General features: G+C 45.3%; 1 long non-coding RNA gene across 1 annotated transcript; it reads right to left on the bottom strand.

The window, feature by feature from the left end:
* Positions 1-2,747: 2,747 nt before the first annotated feature.
* LOC122121018 lies at positions 2,748-23,712 on the bottom strand. The gene is made up of 4 exons (XR_006149857.1): positions 23,576-23,712; positions 20,614-20,746; positions 18,579-18,650; positions 2,748-2,861 (listed from the first exon to the last, which is right to left on the bottom strand). It is a non-coding gene; the product is annotated as an uncharacterized LOC122121018 (long non-coding RNA).
* Positions 23,713-23,887: the final 175 nt, after the last annotated feature.

Genomic DNA, 23,887 nt, shown 5'->3' with positions numbered 1-23,887 from the left:
TATCCCAGTCAAAACAGTCTGGAAGTAAACTGTTCACTATCTTGGGATTTCTCCAAAATAATACGTAGGGTTTTTGTTGTTGTTGTTGTTAACATCTGAATAATTAAAAGAAGTGTCAAGGTGAATAAATGGGGATGCAACTTTAGACACACATTCTTTCCACCTGAAAAACAAAAAAAATCACCAATTGCTTGCAACACTTAAAACGACAGTTTTCAACTTCACCAAAATTAGTTTCAGACTCAACTGAAAAATCCATCACATGAGTGAATATTTAGCCCTAAACTTGTGGCTTTGAGGCAGGGAGGCTGAATCTAACTGGCACCATTTTGGATGATAGGGTATTGCGTGCCGTACAACTGTTTGGTTTGGTTTGTTTCTTGTTGGTACCAGGGCTTGAACTCAGAGCCTTAGTGATGTCCCTTAGTGACCCCCAATCCAACCCCAGATCAAGGTGAGTGCTCTGCTGTTTGAGCCACAGCTCCAGCATTTTGGTTAGCCAAAGATAAGAATCTCACTGACCTTTTCACTTTTGTGCTCTGGCTGGCTTCAAATTGAGTAACTACCACGCCTGTCTTAACCCTAAACTCTTTGTTTTCTTTTCTTTTGCAGGTCATGAGGCTTGAACTCAGGACGTGGGCGCTATCCCTGAGCTTTCTGCTCAAAGATATCACTGTACCACTTTGAGCCACAGCACCACTTCCAGTTTTCTGGTGGTTCACTGGAGATAAGAGTTTCACGGATTTTCCTACCTGGGCTGGCTTTGAACTACGATCCTCAGATCTCAGCCTCCTGAGTAGCTAGGATTACAGACATGCGCCACTAGTGCCAGGCAACCCTAAACTGTTAAAAAAAAAAATGAAGTCCAGGTTTTCTTTTTATGGAATATCTCCCCAAAATGTCACAGAATTCCTTCTAAATTAAAGAGCAATGATTCAGCAGTTACTGCCAGTAATTCTTGCAAAGCTGTTTTTTATTTTTTCATTATGAAATAAGTAACTAAATTCCAGAGCTGAAATGAGTCCAAGCTGAATTAACAAACTGGACAAGGCCAAAGTTAAAACTGCTGACTCTCAGGCAGCCCCTGCAATGCGCTGACCTTGACTCAAGGTCAGGAAAAGAACCCCACGGAACTCCTCCTCCTGGAAGACTTAGGAACAAAATGAGAAGCACTGCTGGGGTTCAGAACACCTCCCACCAGTACCCGAGGAGAACACATTCCACCTGATCTTGTGCAGGTTACCGCCAGGCTGCTGACTCAGCCCTGGCTCCTTGCCTGGAGCAGGCTGGGTGCTGGCACGCTAGGTCTGTGGAGACAGGGTGGGGCTGGGAAAACAAAGCAGCTGGTTGCTAGAAGGCTCATGAGCCACCTTGTTACCCCTAGACAACCTAACTCAATCTCTTATTTAACTTGATTATGAAATATGCCAGTATCTATATGCGACGGACCAGCTCGGCCGGAGCACTGGGACCGACAGGACAGGGATCTTGGGATAGGTGGGCAAAGGAGTCGGCGAAGTGACAGACACAGACTCAAAAGAGTTGCATCTGAGTGTATCTTTATTGAGGAGAATTAACATTTTTATACAGTGTGTGATTGTGACATAGATTCTTTGTTTATTTAAGCATGTAATCAATTTTTTTAAAGGCAAAGCATTGATGAATTACATGAAAATTAATGACTATCCCACCAACTGTTTAAGCTAAGTGGTGCGAAACAAGTCTAACATATTGTTTAATAGAATGCGTCATCTATTCAGCCTTTTTATGTTTAATAATTAACAAACCTAAGACAGGGCTGTACTTACATTGTACTCTTTTTAATTTTATTTTTATCCAACTAATTTCATCTTTATAAGCTCCTGTATAAGGAAATGGTTCTTGGTTGGTTCAGGAAATATGTTACTAACTTTATATTTTGTGTGAAAACACCATCTATTCCCTATAACGTAAGTTGGACTAAACTTAATCATAACTGTTGGGAGAATCTTTCTTTTTCTTATATAATCAGAGGTCCCTTCTTTTTTAGAACTCTCTGAACTACTGGGATAACTCTTTTTAACTTAGTTTAATTCATTGATTGTCTATTGGACATATCTGGAAATTTTAAGTCTCTATATTTACTATGCGTGAGCTGCAAAACCGCTTGTGAAGTTGTAGGAGTTTCTGGAGGCAACGTCACATCAGATGATAGATTGATTGGGGCATTGCCCACTTTTAATCTTTGGCCTTAGTCTTTATTAGTTAGAGAAGCCGTCTCTATTGGACTGGAAAAATACAACATGCTCTGTTCGCGGATCAATAGAAAAATAGCCAAAACGAGAATAAAGGCAACGAATGTACAGCCAAGAAGAAGATAGTAAGAATAAAGGCAGAGGCTATAAAGGTGCAGCCAAGTGTATGGGAAGCCTTGAACCAACACCCCCTTCCTGAGGGCATGCTTCCTTGAAGCTCTTTGTCCAACGCAATCTCTCACGCAGACTCCGCAGAAGGTGGCGTGACACCCACTGGTCACAGAAAGATGTCCACTCAGCTGGAGATACCAGGAACCACTGGAAGTGAAGAAACTTAAGCGTTTGACCTTGTTTCTCTGGCCAGAGACTATTCATTGAACTTGCAGTCCCTTATTCTGTTGTCAATGTCAAATCAGAAGCCATCTATCCACCACAGGCAGCTTTATGGAAGTGCTCCGCCCACCTGCACCGGCCTCTCTTTGCTGAACCCAGCTAAGGACTCCTTGCAGACACATCTTCATGGCTGCTTTGCCTGCTGTGATCTCTGCTCCTTTCCAAACGCTTGCTTCGGCAGCTTCCTCTCCATTGTGCCTCTGGACTGGGTTCCCATGGTGGTTGGATACTGAGCTGCTTGTTAGAGGAGGAAACAAGAGTTGTTGTATACAATGGCAGGCCTGAACTCGCCTGGAGGCAGAACAGACGCTCTCCCAGGTGGGACTAGTCAGGGCACAGGGCAGGCATCCTGCCACTGGGCCCTGGGTCACTGTGGTGAGCAGCAGTCACACTGGAACTTGTCTTTCTCAGAGAACAACGGGTTAAGTATGACCAGATTGTCTTTTTTAGGGAATCCAGTTCTCCACCAACTCCTGGGGGATGCCTGGGGCTTGAGTCTAGGCCAGGCTCCACTCCTGTCCAGAACCTTTCATTCCAGAAGTTTTAACCAAGTGTATGTGGCGTGGCATCTATACAAGTAAATGGAAGACAACTCCTATAGCCCCCAGGTGTAGATACAGTTATAACTAACGTTTGACTAAATGTGTTTCCTTGATATTTTTTCCTAAACTATGGAAATTATAGGGATAAAGACATTTCATTCCTTAGTAATTCTGGGGTAGAAAGCCTCAAGATGACCTGTCTCTGAGAATTCACACCGGAGTTGTCTCTTCCCATACTGCATCTCAGTGGGTCTAGGTGATCAGCAATGCAGAAGTAATGATGACATTTCTCTTCCAATTAGGTTATAAAGGGCTCTACTATACTCCTCTCTCCCTCTCACCTTCTCCCTCTCCATCCCTCTCCCTCTCTCTCCCTCTCCCCTCTCTCTCTTACACACACACACACACACACACACAGTCCATTTCCTGTTGCTATAACAAAATAGCTGAGGCGAGGTACGGTAAGAAGAAACGAGGATAATAAGCTCTCTATTCTGATGGTTGAAGAATCCATACAAGAGTGTCCTAGTGTGTCATCACATAGCAGAGAAATGGACAAGGGACTGGCTGCATGCAGAGGGGACCAAGTACATGGATGTCCTCACTTTTTAACAAGGTGCTCTTGAGGCATCACACAAGAACTACATTAATCCCTTCCAAGAGCAACGACTTCACCTGCTCCCACCTCCCACTATCTTACAGGTTTCCACATCTCAAAATACATACTCCACACACATCAAAGTCACTGACATCAATGGCTCACACGGCAAAGAAAGATCAGACTATAGCCATCAGGCTAGTGATCTGGGGGACAAGTCCCCTCTCCCCCATCAGGAGTGAGATGGCTGCATCCTCATCTGATTTGGGGCTTGAACTCTGGGCCTGGGTGCTGTCCCTCAGTTCTTCAGCTCAAGGCTACTACTCTACCACTTGAGCCACAGCACCACTTCCGGTTTTCTGGTGGTTTACAGGAGATAAGAGTTTCACAGCCTTTCCTGCCCAGGCTGGCTTTGAACCGCGATCCTCAGATCTCAGCCTCCTGAGTAGCTAGGATGACAGGCGTGAGCCACTGACACGTGGCTCCCCAGCTGATAGCTTGATGGTAACTGGGAGGCACTAAGTCAGCACTGCCCAGCTAGGCACCTCCAAGACTCTGCACCTTTGAAAACTGTGCAAGTAGTAATGTGTATTATTTCTAGAGGCTAAGTATGAGACTAAATTATTGCACAGCAATTTTAGTGAGTAGAGATGCTGATTCCTAGGAGAAAGTGGTGTTGGGACAAAACCTTGAGTGTGGGAGTAGCTTTTGAACAGGGCAATGGGCTTGGTCAGGAGTGATCCTGAAACCCCGGTGGCTGGCGAGGCTGTGAGTAAGAGGCTCAGGTCTTACTGGCTGTAGCTGCACACTGGAAGGGTGAGGCAGATGATATTAGAGACTGGAGGATGCAGTCCTTCGATACGTTGCAAAAGCAGAGCAATGCTGTGGCTTGCAGTCCTGAGGACTGAAGACAGTGTACTGGTAAGAAGATTTTCAGTCAGAATGTGGATGCGCTGTCAGTGTCCTCTGGTTGCTTCTATTAGAAGCAAAGGTCCAGGGTCCTGTCAGAAAATCGGGGCAGAGACCAAGGCCAGAGCTGAACTGAGAATTGTGACAATAGCCTTGTAGCCATCTATCCTGGACATAGCTCCTTGAGCCTCCATGAAGTTCAAGCTTAGCCCTGGGTACCATCCTGATGGAGAATTCCTGAGAGACACTGAGCCACTCTCAGAATCTGTACTTTCATGACAAAGGAGCTAAAGAACTAAGAGTAAGAGAAACATACTTCAACATAATGGAGATGATATGACAAACCTATAGGCAACATCACACTAAACAGGTAAACCTGAATCAATTTCCTCTAAAGTCAGAAATGAAACCAGGACATCTACTTTCTCCACTTTTACTCAGTGTAATACTTGAATTCCTTGCCAGAGCAATAAGGTAAGAAAAATAAACAAAAAGGACACAAAAGGTCAAATTACATTATATAAGATCCTATACTTAGCTGGAGCATTGACAGTTCATACCTGAATTGCTAGCTACTCAGGAGGCTGAGATCTAGGAATAGAGGTTCCAAGTCATCCCAGGCAAGGAAAAAAAATCCTATACTTAAAAACAACAACAGCAACCCTAAAGACTACTAAAATCTAGAGCTGATAAATATTTCAGCAAAATAACAGGATACAAAATCAACACATAAAAATCAGCTTTTCTATATACCAACAATAAATGGACTGAGAAAGAAATCAAAAGAAAATCTCACTCATAATAGCTTCAAAAAATAAAAACAAAAGAAGTAAAAGACCTCTAAAACAAAAACTATCAAACCTTGAAGAAACTGAAGAAAATACTAGTCAATGGAAAGACCTTCTAAATTCATGGACTGGCAAATTTAATGTAGCAAAAAAGGCCATACTAGGGGCTAGGAAGGTGCTTGCCTTGCATGAATGAGGCTCTGGGTTTGATTCCTCAGCACCACCTAAACAGAGAAAGCTGGAAGTGGCACTGTGGCTCAAGGGGTAGAGCACTTGTCTTGAGCTGAAGAGCACTCAGGGAGAGCACCCAGGTCCAGAGTTCAAGCCCCATGACCAAGAGAAAAAAAAAAGGCCATACTACTAAAAGCAATCTACAGATTCAATACAATCCCACCTACCAGACTTCAAACTATACTACTGAGTCACTGTTTTTTTGCTTTTTTTTGGGGGGGGGGAAGGGGGAGGGTCTGGTCGTGGGGCCTGAACTCTGGGCCTGGGAGCTCTCTCTCAGCTCTTCAGCTCAAGGCTAGCACTCTACCACTTGAGCCACAGCGTCACTTCCAGCTTTTTTCTGTTTTGCTTATGTGGTGCTGAGGAATCGAACCCAGGGCCTCATGCATGCAAGGCAAGCACTCTACACTGAGCAACCTTCCCAGCCCACTACTGAGTCATTGTAATAAAAACAGCAGCAGGACACTGGCACCAAAACAGACATGTGGGCCAATAGAATAGAATAGACAACTAGACAACCAAGAGACAGACAGCAACAGCCACCTGAATTTTCACAACAGAGTCAAAAATCTCATTTTGGAGAAAATATAGTGCTGCCCTAACCTCAGTTTAGACCTTGTCACTCCATGGCACTTTATTTAAAGCAAGTTAAGCCTATCCCATAATCAAGAAGTAGAGAAACAGTTCCTACTTCTTGACAGTGCAAAGGGGGAAGGACACAGCACACAGTTTACAAGGGCCATCCTATATAAGCATTCAGCAAGCTAGCTCTTGCTCTAAACCCATGACCTAGATAAAACTAGGCTAAAGGTGAATTTTGAGTCAGATTCAGTCCAGTGTTAATAGACTGCATTGATTTTGAACTGTTAGAAAGCAGTAACAGTAACAGGTAAGTTTGAGAATTATGATCCCATTTATTTTATGAGGTTTGACCAACAACTAAGAGAAAACTCTGTAGAACTCATTTGCTTTTTTTTTTCCCTCCCTGCTAGTACTGGGGATTGAACTCAGGGCTTGAACTCAGGAACTTGGGCATGCTTGATGGCTCTACCACATGAGCCATACCTCGAGCCCACTATTTTGCTATTATTATTATTAATTTTTTTGGTCAGTCATGGGGCTTAAACTCTGGGCCTGGGCACTGTCCCTCAGCTTTTCAGCTCAAGGCGAGTGCTCTACCACTTGAGCCACAGTGCTACTTCAGGTTTTCTGGTGGTTTATTCTGGTGGTCTCATGGACTTTCCTGCCCCAGGCTGGCTTTGAAAACCATGATCCTCAGATCTCTGCCTCCTGAGAAGCTAGGATTACAGGCATAAGCCACCCGTGCCCGGCTCCATTCAGTATTTTTAAGTGTATTATTATTATCTAACTGTAGGTCTTATCTCTTTGGTTCCTGATATCTAAACATGTCACAATGTTGTAGACTAATGAAAGGATCCAGTTCCCAAAAGGATTGAGCAAATAAGAACATAATTGTTCACTAGAGCCCAACTATTGTTAGGTCCCTTGGGCAGAAGGCAAAGAGAAAAGTCAGGATGAAATTCACAAATACAGCTTAGACTTTGCCCTGTTGTTGCAGGCTATGAACCCTGCTGCACTCTGGCACTGAGGAGTAATGTCTGGATGAGGCCAACATCCAACCGGACACCCATCTTTGCAGCCTGGGCTCATTCCAAGAAGTCCCTAGCAAGAAGGAACCATGCAGGAATACCAAGTTGAGGAAACATTGACAAACTACTCCCAGTCAGTCACCCCAGTCAACCAAATGCTTCACGCTCCTTCCCACTTCAAAGCTTTGGAACACGGAGCTAGGAATGTGGCTTAGTGGTAGAGTGCTTGCCAAGTATGCATGAAGCCCTGGGTTGGATGCCTCAGTACCACATAAACAGAGAAAGTCAGAAGTGGTGCTGTGGCTCAAGTGGTAGAGTGCTAGCCTTGAGCAAAAGAAGCCCAGGGACAGTACCCAGGCCCTGAGTTCAAGTGCCAGGACTGGAAAAAACAAAAACAAAAAACCTCGGAATAAGCACTTCTCTTTCATCTTGAACTTGAACCCCAAGGACATGTAGGTAAGCAATGAAACTCAGGAATGTAATCAAGGGCTTTGAGGTCTTGTCACCTCTGACCTTCCATTCTATAGCTTCCAACCCAGAATTTCAGCCTTCGCCCATCCTGAGAATAATTTTTCTTCTTATTCTCTATTAGGAGGCCTCTGTGTAAACTCCAGCTTGTGCCTGAGGCAGGGATCTCCTTTATTTTTTGTGCCAGTCTTAAGGCTTCAACTCAGAGTGCTCTTTCTGAGCTTTTTTGCTCAAAGCTAGCACAGTGGAGCTACAGCTCCACTTCTGAGTTTTGTTGCTGTTGTTGTTGGTACTGGGGCTTGAACTCAAGGCCTAGGCACTGTCCCTGAGCTCTTTTGCTCAAGGCTAGCACTCTACCACTTTGAGCTACAGTGCCACTTATGGCTTTCTGGTGGTTAACTGGAGATAAGAGTCTTACGGACTTTCCTTCCAGGGCAGGCTTCAAACTCGATCCTCAGATCTCAGCCTTTTTAACAACTAGGATTACAGGCATGAGCACCTGGCCAAGTCCAGGGTCTTAATGCTACAGGAAGCACGGTGCTACTCTGACACAACCTTTCAGACACACCACACAGCTGGTCAGGTGCTTACAAACAAGGGAGAAGAAAGAGAAATGAGAGAAGAAAGATGAAAGAAAGAGACAGTATCTGGAGGCAGAGGGCTCCTTCTTTTTTTTTTGTTTTTTTGTTTTTTTTTGGTCGGTCGTGGGGCTTGAACTCTGGGCCTGGGCGCTATCCCTCAGCTCTTCAGCTCAAGGCGAGCGCTCTACCACTTGAGCTAAAGCGCCACTTAGAGGGCTCCTTCTTACATACTGCGGCTACAGGGACAGGGGTGGCCTTCAGTGGCCAGAGGGAAGCCTGACCAATGTGTGGCTGGGAGCGGGGTGGATATGTGCCACGGAGAGGGCCAGTCCTGCATAGCCCAGCAAAGCAGAGAGCAAAGCATCTGCCAGAACAAAAGAATCGGCTAGCCTCCTCCTCCATGCTCTGAGTTTTCTTCTGAACTACCTTCATCTCAGAACTCAGCTGTAAAGCAGTACTATGCGAGCCCTGGGGTGATGGAAACAGCTTTCACCCCAGAAAAAGCAGCTGAAATTTTTAAAAGTCAAAGCAGCTCAACTCTCCCTTACTACTTTCCATTGTTACCCAGCCTGCCTCCTCCTTCTTTCACCCTCCTTCATCCTGCATCCTCCCCTCCCTTCCTTCATCCTTCCTTACCCTGCCTCTCCTCTCCCTCCCTCCCGCATCCTCCTTCCCAGGCCCCACTGGCCCCAATCAGCATCTCTGGCTCCCCACCTCCGAGAGCACAGGTCTAGCACAGAAGCTCACTTCCCTGCCCTACCCCAGTGGCACCCAAGTGACAACCAGGGCCTGGAGGTCTCAAACTCTAGTGTGAGACCTGACATTGTGTCTCAGTTTCCCTCCTCAAGCCTGTTTTCCTTGTCCTCTTTTTCTCACCACTCCTCTCTCATGGCCAGGCTTTAACCTAAGCCGTTCCCTCCCCCCAAATTTCCCTGACCTGTAGCCAACACAGTCTGACTATGTAGAGGCAAATCTTATTCCAGCTGTAAATCCCGCAGCCCTGTCCCCAGCTGAGGGAGGCCCCCGCTGAGCCAGCCTCTGCCGTGTGTTCTGCACTTTGTACTAAAACATCTGTAATGGGTTATAGCAAGAGATTGGGATGTCTGCCTCTCTTCCATCCAGCCTCTCCACTTGGAACTGAACTTTCCAATATAGTGAGCAGGTATTTGTTGTTATACTGTTGTCTATAGAGAAGTCTCCACTTATTTATCGGTGCTGTTGCAATTCTATGCATTTGCTTTTTGAATGGGCCTCCCCACTTTCCCCAAAATATCTAATATTAGGTCTTTAACAATTCCTTCAATATGTGACTTAGTGTTACCATAGGACCAGCAATCCTGCTCCTCCAAGGCATAAAGCCAAAATAATTAAAACCATATCCACACAACAATAGGTATATGAATATTCGTATCAGCAGTGTTTCTAATGGCACAAAGTAGAAAAGCCCACGTGTTCATTAACTGAGGAAGAAGATAAAATATGGTGTACTAATATAATTTATTATTGTTTGATGATCTAAAGGAATAAAGTATCAATGCATATTACAACATAGATGGATATTGAAAATATGTAAAGTGAAAGAGACCACAAACAAAAGATCATATATTATCTGATTTCATTTACATGGAATATCCAGAAAGATAATAACAAATGGGAATGGCTTTTTTTTTCTTTTTTTGATACTTGGCTTTTTCTCACATGGCTGGTGCTATACCACTTAAGCCACACTTCTATTGCTGTCCTTTTGCTAATTAATTGGAGATAAGAGTCTCAAGGATTTTTCCTTTTTCTTTTTTTGTGGGTCATAGGGCTTGCACCCAGGGCCTGGGTGCTGTCCCGAGCTTTCTTTTTTCTTTTCTTTCTTTCGTTCTTTCTTTTTCAAGGCTAGTGCTCTCCACTTCCAGCATTTTGGTGCTTAATTGGAGATAAAAAGTCTCACAGACTTTCCTGCCCAGACTGGCTTTGAATCATGATCCTTAGATCTCATCCTCCTGAGTAGCTAGGATTACAGGCGTGAGCCACCAGCAGCTGGCCAGAATCTGTTCTGCAGTGGATGTGGTCATGGTTGCATGAGGTGGTGCACTAACCCACTGAGCTGTACCCTTTACATGGATGAAGGGCATAATAGGTGTGCAGACTGGCCTTTGAGCATTGTCCAAATATTCACACTTAAGGACTGCATACTGCTTCTCTTCTAAGCACAGAAAAATGGCCTCAGCTTGCAAGGCAAGCATCTTCTCACTTGAGTCCTGCCTTCAGCCCTTGCCACTTGCCACACTTCCTCTTCTTCTCCTCAGTGATGGGAGTGAGGGGTGGAGTGAGCAGGGGTTCCTGAAGAGCCCAGGAGAGAGGCTGACCCCACCACTGTCCTGAAGCCTCCTAGGCCAGTTCAGGTCCTTCTCCACCAAAGCTGGCTGTCAACCAAAATGCATGGTGTCCTATACACCTATCCTGTCCCCAGGAGTGGGAGACACCCTCCCCCATACCCTCATACACACACACACACACACACACACACACACGCACACACACACACACACGCACACACACACACACACACACACACACACACACTCCACGTCCTGTTTGCAGTAACCCTGCAGGACCATCTGCCATCAGAGCCTGCCACTTGATTGCCATCCCTCCAGGGATAGCTGGTGATCTCAGGCTTCAGGAGGAGAAATGACAAGGGCAGACCTTGCCTAGGCACAGGAGGGATTGCGTTCTGGAGTGCCTCCCCCCATAGCCTCTAGACCCACCAGAGATGTAAGGGAAAGTCCGGGAGAGAAACACAGGCAGCAATTTGGCATGCTAACATGCCCTTGGGTGGTCCTGGAATAAAAGGAATGCAGAAAGGATGCCTTAGCTGCTGCCCTTTCCCCAGGGGTTCCTGGCTCTCTTGCTTTCTTGCTTGCTTGCTGGACTTGCTCGCACCCTCCGCCCTATTCCTGGTTGCTGCCTCTGCAGCTCTCCAGCACAGCCACATGGGAGCTGGGGCAGGGTGCCAACAAGAGAGCTGTGTTTGGGGCTGGGAAGGTGGCTTAGTGGTAGAGCACTTGCCTTGCATGCCTGAGACCCTGGGTTTGATTCCTCAGTACCACATAAGCAAAAAGAAAAAAGCTGGAAGTGGTGCTGTGGCTCAAGTGGTAGAGCACTAGCCTTGAGCTGAAGAGCTGAGGGACAGTGCCCAGGCCCAGAGTTCAGGCCCCACCACTGGACCCCCCCCCCAAAAAAAAACCCAGTTCTTGGGTTCAAGCCCTAAGATAGGAACAATTAATTAATTAATTAAAGGAGGCAAAGCTTTTCCTTCTGCTAGGATATCAACTAATTAATAAATATCGGAGGAATCATGAAATGGGAAAATACCACTTAGACATCATAGTAATCATTATATCAGAGAGAATAATCAATATCAATGGATAAATGATGGGGAAAGTTTGATGAGAAACAGGACTTACATATGGTCTTAAACATACCAACACCAAAGGGAAGACCCTTAACTCTGCAGTGGAGAAAGCTGACCAGCCTTAACTGAGCCTTGCATTGGCAGCAACAGGATAATAACCACCTGTGGCCTGATGCAACACAACAGAAACAAAATGTCTCAAGACAAGCGGGACATTACAGAACACCTGGTCCACAGACACATCCGTGTTATAAATGACACAGGAACGCTTCCTCCGTCAATGGGACTAAAGAGAGTTAGTAACTACACGCAAAATAGATTCTGAGAACTGGACCAGGAAAAACCAAAACTTCTTCCATTATGAAGGACATGAGTTACGGCATGGATGAACCTTAAGGATATAATGTAAAGTAAAACAATTCAGTCACAAAAGGACATTTGCGGTGTGATACCACTTATTTGAGGTATCAGGAAGAGTCAATTTCCTACAGTTACAGAGAGATAACTGGGGGGGGAGAGGAGGGAGAAGGGAAGAGGAGGGGAGGGGGGGAGGGGAGGAGATGTTGTTTGATGGGTACAAGGTTTCAGGCTGGGATGAAGAGAAAGTGCTAGGAATGCATAGAGGTGATGATTGCACAACATTTTAAATGTAATTTATGTCATATATTGTATACTTAAATGTGGTTAAAATAATAAATTTCAGACTTTATATTTTACCATAATCAAAATAAATTTTTAAAAAAACTGCAAGGAGACTAATAAATGATTGACACTGTGTAATATATAATAAGGATGATGCTCTATGGATAATTCTTTTGTGTTACTGAATATACTGCTCTTTTTTGTCAGTCGTGGGACTTGAACTCAGGGCCTGGGCGCTGTCCCTGAGCTTTTACGCTTAAGGCTAGTGCTCTACTACTTTGAGCCACATGGACTTTGCTGCCAGGGCTAGTTTTGAATCACTATCCTTAGATCTTAGCCTTCTCAATAGCTACGATTAAAGGTATGAGCCACCTGTACCCAGTTTATATTATGGTTTTCTAAGAAAATGACCTTTGCCAGGTGTTGATGGCTCAAATCTGTAAGCCTGGCTACTCAGGAAGTTAAGGTCTAGAATCACAATTTAAAGCCAGCAGGAATTAAACAGCAAAAAGCTAAAATGGAGCTGTGGCTCAAGAGAGAGTGCCAACCTTGAGTGAAAAAGCTGAGGGACAACACCTAAGCCTTGACTTCAAGCCCTAATACCAGAACACACCACACACACACACACACACACACACACACACACACACACCACACCACACCACACACACACACACACACACACACACCACACCACACACACACACACACACACACACCACACCACACACACACACACACACACACACCACACCACACCACACACACACACACACACCACACCACACCACACACACACACACACATACACACACACCACACCACACACACACACACACACACACACACACACACACACCACACCACACCACACACACACACACACATACACACACACCACACCACACACACACACACACACACACACACACACAATTAATTTCCTTTTTTGTGATACTGGAGCTTAATCTCAGGACCATGTGATTGCTATCCATGTACGCTACTATTTGAGTCACATTAGCCTTTTTGCTGAAAAAAATTTTTTTATAAAGGTGATGTACAGAGAGGTTGCAGTTACGTAAGTCAGGTGACAAGCACATTTCCTTTCAATGTTACTCCTTCCCTTGCTCTCTCCCAGTTCTCCCCTCCCATCATCACCCACAAGTTGCGTAATTCACTTTCAGCATAATGTCTAGTGAGTGCTGCTGCTGCATTTGTTCAATTCTGTGCCACTGTTTACCCTCACAAAAACAGATAAATGGACAAACAAGACAAAAGAAAACAAAAATAGCAACAAAATCCTTTGCTTCCATTTCCTGGAGCTCATTTCAATAAATTTTATTTTATATGATCAGATGCACATAGGCACTGCGCCTTTGCTTTTATTGTGTTTTAAATAGGGTCTCACTTGTCACGGCTGCCTAGGCTGCAATCCTCCTACTTATGCTTTCTAAATGGCTTGAGTAACAGGCATGAGTCACCACGCCCAGCTTAAGAAAAATGTCCTTGAAAAAGAGGAAGGTAGGAAGGAAGGAAGGAAGGAGGGAGGGAAGGAAGGGAAAAAGGGAGAATAAGGGAGGAAAGGAATAAGGGAGGGAGGGAAAAGAAAGGAGGAAAGAAGGGAGGGAAGGAGGGAGAGAGAGACACACACACACACATTAAGAGCTAGGTGCAAAAAAAAAATGGGGGGGGGCTAGGTGCTTGTGGCGCAGGTCTGTAATCCTAGCTACTCAGGAGGCTGAGATCTAAGGATCAAGGTTCAAAGCCAGCCTGGGGAAGAAAGTTCATGAGACTCTTATCTCCAATTAACCTCAGACTACTGGAAGTGGTGTGGTGGCTCAAAGTGGTAGAGCCCTAGCATTGAGCAAAAAAGCTCAGGGACAGTACCCAGGCCCTGAGTTCAAGCCCCACAGCTAACCACACACACACACACACACACACACACACACACACACACACACACACACACACATTGAGGTATTTAGGAGACATGTTTACAATATACTCTCAGGGATTTAGAAAAATGAATTTATATGAATTATGCATATAGACAAAGAAAGAATGGCAAAGAAAATATGGCCAAATACTAACTTTTAGGGACTGGGGTAAACGTCTATCAGAATTTGTACTACGAATCTATGAATCTACTATGTCTACCAGAATTTGTAACTTCTCCATAGCTAACTGAAATTACTTCCAAAAAAGAATTTTCAGAGCAATCGAGAGGTAGGGAGGGAGGAAGAGGAGGGAGTCAACTGACTAGAAAGAGGGATCTCTGGAGGGAACACAACTCAAGTGCCTTCGAGTTCCCATGCAATGAACCCCCTGAACAGCTTCCACTGCGGGCGCCCTAACACAGGTATGTCAGCTATCCCGACTGATAGGACTGAAAGAGGCTGGGAGCCATGGCGATGGAAGTGGTGGCATCCCCATTCACCAGCAGAGATGGGCCAGAGCAGGATGAGCATGGGTTCCCGCAAGTATGCTTTCATGCAGGGGGTTTCAGTGGAGACAGTGAATCCAGGGCCTAGTGACGTTTTGTCCTGCCAGTGCCGTGGCTGGCAGGGGAGGAGGGACTGGTGTTCAGCAGCATCCCGTCCCTCCTCCTCTTAGTGCCTATACAACATGGGAAAGCCTCACTGACACGTGATGACGAAGTAAGTCAGACACAAAAGGTTCATACTATGTCATTCTTCTAAGTGAAGTTCAAAAACAGCAGGACAGAAGGATGGTGATGAAAGCCATATGTCTGTCCAAGTTGAGTTGGTACTGCCTGGGAAGGCCAGGAGGGAACTCCTTGGGACTGTGGCAATGTTTGCTTTCTCTATCTGGGTCTGAGTGTTTATTAGAGTTGATCAGAATGTGCCCTTTTGCTTTATGTACTTTTTCCCAATGCATTACTTCTACGTTTGGAAAGGTTTGGGTCAGCCTCCCCCCACCCTGGCACAGAACCCTGAGATTGCATCCACATAAAAAAGTGAGGCATTCATGCAGATTCAATGGAGATTGGATTTACATTATTTGTTATTTTGTTGCTAAGCAACATAGACTAAGCTGTACAACCTAGTGAGGCCAACTATTATAGACAACATGGCAGGGGTGGGGAAGGGGGGTGGTATACTAAGCTAGGGTTCTCAGAGTATAACTACTGTGCTCTCAGAGCTTGGGAATGGGAGTTGGGGGTCCAGCAGCAATACAGCAGAAGGCCAACCCCTTCTCTCAGCGTGGGCCGGCTTCAGTGAGCCTGCCTGACGCATCTATCACTATGGCAACTGCTTCCCAGCACTGAGGCTAAAATGTGGCTCTGTAGGTCTCCAGCAGTGATTGGAGTCTCCCCTGCCACGATGAAGAAACCAATGAGTCATTGCCCAGAAAGGCCAATTCTTAAGTGCTATGATTTCTATCAAAATGAGACAGATCTGAGGCTGACAGACCTCAAAAAGAGAAGAGGGGAAGGTTGTCTGAAGGCCTGGGTGGGCAGGACTCCAAATGGAAGGCCTAAGGGCCTGCTACTAAAATGAAATGGGGACAAAGACCACCCAAATGAGAACAAGCGAGGTCTGTGCAGGGCCTCCTGCCAAAGGAGCCTGCCATCTTCATTTGTATTTGGCCGAGATTCAAAAGCAGGCAGAGCAGAATACTTTGGAGTGAAATAAAGGCAGCCTCCAGGGCTGCCCTGATTAGAGGCCAACGGTGTGGAAACGCTGCAGGAAGCTCACAGAACTGGGGCATCCAATGACCTGGGTAGGAGATGAGTGTTTGTCTTCCTCTGGCTCGTCAGTGGCAAGACTCAGGGAAGCTGGCAATTATGGACGGAGTCCTAAGGTACCAGGCTCCTCAGTCCTGAGGATGCTGCCTGGTTTCCTGAACTGGCTGCCACACCCTGGCAGAGTTCCACTGTCAGACATGGCCCAGCCCGTGTCAGCCTGTAGAGACTGTATTGCAATCTACACTCAGAAATTGGACAGCTCAAGAGAAGGGTCCCCACAGTTAACAAGGAGAGGGGGCGTGGGGCAGAGTAGGAACACAGTTTCAGGAAGACACTGGAGATCTTGGAGCATGGGACCTCACAAGAGGAAGGGAAGTGAGGTTGAACACCCAGCTTGGCATTGTGGGGAGGAGGAGGACACTTCTGACAGTGAGATCACTTCTTGTGAGATCAGGCCACCATTAGCTCCCAGCACAGGCTGAGCCCACGGAGCATGGCCACGTGAGCAATGTACTCGTCCCTTCCGCCCCTATATCTCTAATTGAACGGTGCCAGTACTCAGTCAGCGCTTGATTACTTTTGAGCTTATGAATGACTGGCTAGGATATGAAATACAAATACTGGGGGGGGCTCAAAGTCAAGGCAAGGCATCAGAAATTCAGACTCGTGGTGGGTGGAGAAGGGTGCTGGATAATGGCAGCAGAGGGAGCATGCCCCCAGGGGAGGGGTGGCCCCCTGCTATGGAACTGGCTCAGGCCCTCTGATTCCAGTAAGCAGGAGTGGCTTTCGAAAAGAAAACTGGGTGTTATTTTGACAGGGAAAAGGAGGTCACACAGGAAGGAAAAAGTTACAGACGTGTTAATTCTAATACTGTAGACATTCTCAGAACCCAAAGTTATCTCTAAGTGGTCAGAATAGTACTCATTACTGGATTCCCCAAATGAAGTTATAAATGAGTCTTCCCAGGAAAGCAAGGCAGCAGTTTCTAATCTAGTTGTAATGTTCTATGAGGGAGGAAACTGGGTTTTAGTCCGGCCCAACATGCTTATCTTTACAGTGTAACATAGTGTTCAGAACAAAACTTCAAGGAATGTTTGGTAGAGGCAGGCGCTGGTGACTCACACCTATAAGCCTAGCCACTCAAGAAGCTGAGATCTGAGGACTGCAATTCAAAGCCAGCTGCGGCAGGAAAGTCTATGAGGCTCTTAAAGCCAGAAGTGGAGTTCTGGCTTACATAGTACAGCACTAGCCTTGATCAAAAGCAGCTCAGGGACAGAGCCCTGGCCCTGAATTCAAGCCCCAGGACTGAAGTGTGTGTGTGTGTGTGTGTGTGTGTGTGTGTGTGTGTGTGTGTGTGTGTGTGTGTGTTTGAGAGTAATTGTCCTTATCAGTTCAAGCTCTATAACAGAGTATAATTGACTGAGTAGCTCATAAACATATCTCAGGGCTGGGAAGGCGGCTCAATGGTAGAGTGCTTGCCTTGCATGCATGAGGCCATGCATTCGATTCCTCAGCACACATAAGCAGAAAAAGCTGGAAGTGGCACTGTGGCTCAAATGGTAGAGTGCTAGCCTTGAGCTGAAGAGCTGAGGGGCAGCGCCCAGGCCCAGAGTTCAGGACCCACAACCAACAAAAAATTAATTAATTAATTAAATTAAAATTAAATTAAAAAACACATGTCTCATAATTCTGGAAGAACATTGAACGTTCTAGGTCTAGGGGTTGACGTTCTGGTGACGATGGCTTCTTGTTGTTTGCAGCTGGCCACCTTTTTGCCATACTCTCATGTAGTAGGAAGAGAGAAAAGTGGGGGTGGGAATATCTTCTTCACAGGGCTCCCTCCTAATTTATTGGTTCATCTAAAACTAATGACCTCCCAAAAGTCATACTTCTTAGGAGACCACAGTCCATCCCATTGCAGATCAGGGCTTTAATACAGATGCAAACATTCCATTTACAGCAACAATGAAGGTGACAGAAATTTAGCTAAGGAGCTTGATGTTTTCTTGTGAATAAAAGAAGAGTCACATTTACTTCTGTTCAGTGTTCCCTACAAGAAAAGCCATGTGAGTCTCAGGGAAACTCCTGGTGGAAGGTGTGTGTACAGACATCTAACCTTGGGCAGAATTTTGAAAGTGCACCTTCTTTATTTTTGTGCCAATCTTGGGGCTTGAACTCAGGGCCTGGGTGGTGTCCTTGAGCTTTTTTCTCAAGGCTTAATATCACTGTATCACTTGAGCCAGATCTCCATTTCTAGCTTTTTGGGGGGTATTAGAGATAAGAGTCTCACAGACTTTCTTGCCCAGGATGGCTTCCAACTATAATCCTTAGATCTCAGCCCCCCAAGTAGCAAGGATTACAGGAATGAGCCACTGGTACCTGCCAAAGTGCTCCTTCTTGCCCTGGAAACATCCAAACATGTCAACTTTATTCAGCAGAACAAAACCACTTTTAACAATCTGTTTACCTTTTGGAATCTTCTTGCCCTTAGATTTTGGTCTGGTAGTCACTTCACTATTGCTGTTATCTCTTTTGTGCACTGAAAAATATATATTTGGTATTTTGCCGATTATATGCAATTCTTGATTTAAATAACCTAGCTTGCCACATCTTGGAAAGGTAAGTGAATACCAACATTTTTAAATGAGTTGTTTTGAGACAGGATATTGCTATGTAGCTCAGGCTGCCCTACAACTAAAGGTCTTCCTGTCTAGTCTCCTGAATGTGGGGATTATAAATGTGTGCTACTGTGTCCAGTTGAAAAAGCCTTTTAACCTGGGGGTTTATGCTTGAATTTTTTCTTGAAATTGTAGGTAATGTATTGACTTAATGAAAGTTATCTGGGAACAAAGTCCATAAATTTTATCAGACTGCCAAAGGTGTGATTGAGACCCCAAATTTGGGAACTATGGCTTGGCTTTAGAGTTGTATCAGTACTTTTACTTTTTTTTAAGCTTACACTAGTTATAGAGGGGGAAAGATTTCATTGTTACTTTTCTACACATGTTTACATTATATTCCAATTATTTCACCCCCTCTATCAGTAATTAATATTTTAATTGATTTTTAGGGCTGGCAATGTGGCTTAGTGGTAGAGTGCTTGCCTATCATGCATGAAGCCCTGGTTCGATTCTTCAATACCACATAAACAGAAAAAGCCGGAAGTAGTGCTGTGGCTCAAGTATAGAGTGCTAGCTTTGAGCAAAAGAAGCTCAGGGACAGTGCTCAGGCCCTGTGTTCACGCCCTAGGACTGGCAAAAAAAAATGGATTTTCAAATAATTTCAAATTCAAGAAAAGTTACAAGCATAGCATAAAGCAACTCCTATCCTGCCCTCACCCAGCTTCAACAATTACTAAACCATCAATCACTCTCATAACATACAGTTTCTCTGAGCCACTTGAAAACAAGCTTCAGAACTGATTTTCTATCATTTTTTTCCAGTATCTCCCCCCACAAGCAAGGATCTCTCAAAACAGGAAACCAACGATACCATACAATGGTTCACATTCAACGGTCAGTTTGCCAGCTGTCCCAAGAATGTCTTTTTCTCATTCATTCATTCATTCCAGTACTGGGTTTCAAACCCAGGGCTTTATGAATGCTAGACAAATACTCTACCATTGATCTATACGCACAGGTGCATATCTTACTTTCACATTTTTTTAGGGTTTGCCAATACTGGGATTTGAACTTCAGGCCTCAAGCTAGCTGGACTTACTTTCTCATCTGATGCTCCACCATTTGAAGGTTGAGCCTCAGAAACTTTTCCGTCTATCCTGTATTTGAACCACAATCCTCTGGAGTAGCTAGGATTACAGGCATGAGTCTCCAACATCGGCTTTTTAATGTTATTATAAAGATGATGTACAGGGAGTTACAGTTATGTAAGTCAGGCAAACAGTATCTTTGTTTGTTTGTTTGTTTTGGGTCCGGTCGTGGGGCCTGAACTCTGGGCCTTCGCGCTGTCCCTCAGCTCTTCAGCTCAAGGCTAGCGCTCCACCACTTGAGCCACAGCATCACTTCCGGCTTTTTTCTTTTTGCTTATGTGGTGCTGAGGAATCGAACCCAGGGCCTCAGGCATGCAAGGCAAGCGCTCTACCACTGAGCCAACTTCCCAGCCCCGAGAGTACCTTTCTTTTTGGACAATGTCACCCCTTCCCTCACTCTCCGTTTTTTCCTCCCACCCCCCTCCCCCCCACAAGTTGTATACTTTGAACATAGCAACTAGTGTTAGTTTGTGTGTGTAAGTTTTCTTGTTTAGGATCCAATCCAGGAACATACACTGCTTTTAGGCTTACTTTCAGGGGCAGTCTTTCAGATTTCTCCATGTAATTATGTCCTTGACAGTTTGAAAGGAGACAGCCCTTCTGGTTTGTAGGCTAATCTGTACTGCAGCCCTTCCGAAGGGAACAACTCAACCACACATCTTGGCAAACTTTGCTTTTTTAATTATGTCCATCCATCCTATACTGGTCATCTTAACCTTGATCATCTACTCACCTCGATGTCATCACTGTAAAGTTCTGGTTTTCCTCTTCTTACTTCTGGAACATATTCCAACCATGTGCCTGTTCCTCATCAAAACTTCATTCACCAGTCTTAGCCTCCATGAACAAAGATCCTTTCAAGGGAACTGAAAAAAAATTGATTAGGAAATAACACATATTGATACGTCTATATCCATATGTAACTATTTCTAGAGCTACCTATTTACATTTTTTCAAGTGAGTTCATAATAATACTTGTGTTTCTAGCCTGTACTTTTCCATGTTGACATTTTCTCTAACAGAGGAAAACCTAACCATCTGTATTCTTTTTATGTATAGGGCAGGGAGGGGTAGTAGGACTTGAATTCAGGGCCTTACTTTTTTTTTTTTTTAATCAAGCCTGGCTCTCTACCACTTGGCTCTCTAAATCCACTTCAGGCTGGCTTTGAACCATGATCCTCAGATCTCAGCCTGTTGAGTAGCTGGGCTTACAGGCGTGAGTCAGAGGCATGGCTAACCATTTTTATTCTATGTTTACAATTGTTCAACTAAATGAATTTCCTTCTCTCTCTTTTTTCCTTTTGGTGGTACTGGTGTTTGAATTCAGGGCCTTATGCTTGCTAGGCAAGTGTTCTACCCTTTGAGACACAACTCCAGCCCTACCCTCAAGTTATTTCTTATATTGCACTTGGGTCTTACTTCAAGGAAGAGAAATAGAAAAGAAAGATGAAAGGAAAAAAAAATAGGAAGGGAAGCTGAGGTGGGGGGAATCTAATGTTTAAAATGTCATAAATTGCCTTTAAGAAGTTAATGTCAAAAATGTTAAACTTTAAATGGTTTGTGTGGTGTGGTGTGTGTGTGTGTGTGTATGAGCAGGGCTTGAATGCAGAGCCTCACGATTGCTAGGCAACTTCTTTATTACTTGAGCCACACCCCTAGTCCTTTTGCCTTTATTTTGTTTTCAAAATATAGTCACTATAACTTTGCCCATGCTGAAATTAAACTCATGATCTCTCCTCTGCCTACTAAGTAGCTGGTATTATCGGTGTACACAACCACATCCAGCTATGCTTCTTCAGCAGCAATTCTATGCCATTGTTGGAAGGTCACCTGCTGGCTATAATTTTAAACTCGTAATTAAAAACTAAGGGTTTAATGTTAGTAAGATGCCATAGATGTCAAATCAATGAGGCTTAAGTGAAGGCCAGAAGTCAGATTTGTCCCTTAATTCTTCTTTCTCTTCCAGTTTGGGTACAGCATAAGGCTAGTTACTAATCTACTGTGAATCTGATGGCTCATCTGTAAAATGGGTATATTACCTTAGGTGAGTGTTACTCATATTCACTGGATGTAATAAGAAGTTTGGTTAATCACTGTTATTATTATAGTTAGTGTCATCCCATGTGTCCCTTCTGTTTGAATTAGTTTCTCATTACTATAATAAAATACAGCTTTTTTTTCTTTCTTAGTACTGTCAGGCCAGTAGGTAGTTTACTACTTGAGCCACAGCCCTGGCATCAGACTGCCATCACCCTACTATGCCTCCTGTATCCTTGAGGTTTCAAGGAAGTCCCATCATGTCTGACTTGCTTGATGAAATGGGGTCTCACTAACTTTTTTTTGTTATTAAGCCTTGGCTGACTTGAAACTGCTATCATCTGGATCTCCAGAGTAGCTAGGATTATAGGTATGAGGCACCATGCCTAGCCTGACACATGCTACTCAGAAGGAAAAAAGACTTATTTAGCTCAGAGGTTTGAGGTATCAGGGCACTTGGTACCTACCTACACAGGCTATTGTGGTGGGGTAGTGGAGCAAGTGGTTCTATCTTGATTCAGGAGCAGAGAATGTGGTTGGGGGCCAAATTTGGGCTATTTTTGTTTTTGAGAATCACCAGATCACAGGATACATTCTCATTCTCTCCTTTCTCCCCCCAATAAACCTCTAGACCTTACCTTTGTCTACTACCAGGGGCTTCACATGCCTACCCTAAGTATATTCAGTTCTTCAGCAAATCTCTCTCAATCTTTCCCTCTTACATAGTTAATCTGATGGGCCCAATGATTCTGTTTTGTGTTCTATCATAGGCTTTACAGAGTGTGAGTTCTTGTTGGGGATGGGTAGGAAGGACGGGGTTATGGAAAAGTAGCATCAAATTTAGCTTCTTAGGAAAAATACAAATACCTTTACAGAACGTCTGCTCAACTCTCAAGGTCAGACCTCAAAACCACTGGGTCCTTGTTACTGTGGCAAGATGAGTTTGCCTTGATTAGTATGACTTTGTCAAATGGGTGACATTACCAAGGGCTACGGTTTTTGAAGAGCTCCATTTCATTTTCTTAATTTTAAGCCTCCATATCGATAAGGATCAAAGACAGGCCTTCCTCAATTCAATATTAATATTCTTGAAGCTCTTTTCAGTCTGTTATTTTAAAACACAGGTTGCAAAGCCTTTCTGGCTTCTGATCAGGCAACTGTAAGGTGCAGTGTTTCTAATCTGTATTTTGCACGAGCACACAGCTGTGATAAGTTGGGTTTCATTGTGATCGTTCTTTTTTTCTCCCCAGCAGTGCTGGGGGTGGAACTCGGGGTTCTGTGCTTGCTAAGCAGGCCCTCAACAGCTCAAGTCAAGCCTCTGCCCTCATTGTGCTATTTCCGCAAGTGCACCTGATGCACTTGGGAGACAATCACCCCATCACCTCCCCATTCCTCCTTCCCCTCCTCCTCTCGGGCACTTCCTCAATTTACAGAAGCAGCCAAGGATTCTTGGCCAAGTTTGCGCTCGTCGTTCTCCCGGCACCGGCGTGGCGCGGGCTCGGTGGGCGGCCTCCGCGCCAGGTTACCAGAGGGGCGGCTAACACCCGACTCAGCCTCAGCGACTTCGCGGAGGGGTCGCTCCGACCCCCTGCGCCGGGAGCCACGCTAACACGCTGCTTCCTTTTCCCGTCTTTTTGCCCTCAGTGGCGTTGCTGTACCTCCTCAGACCGAGCACCCACGACCCGCGCGGAGCGCCGGCTCGGGAGGCTCCGGACGCCGGACCCCGGGCCCGCAGAAGGTGCACGTGCGGGAACCCGGGGGCCGGAGCCCCGGAGGGCGGGGCCTCGGGTGCGCACGCGGGCCGGGGCGCGCTCCCGCCGCTCTCCTGCGCGGCTTCGCGCTTCCTTTGTCCCCGAAGATCACGCAGCAGCGCGCGGCGCCGGCTTGGGATCCAATCCCCCCCGCACGTCCCCGCCGCGCAGCCGCCACCGCGAAGGGCTTCACCGACCGCCACCCGACGTCGGGTGCCC

This window comes from Dipodomys spectabilis, unplaced genomic scaffold (genome assembly GCF_019054845.1).
Source record: "Dipodomys spectabilis isolate Male_0828 unplaced genomic scaffold, ASM1905484v1 ptg000179l, whole genome shotgun sequence".
NCBI lineage: Eukaryota > Metazoa > Chordata > Mammalia > Rodentia > Heteromyidae > Dipodomys > Dipodomys spectabilis.
This window is presented reverse-complemented; position numbering and strand designations above follow the sequence as displayed.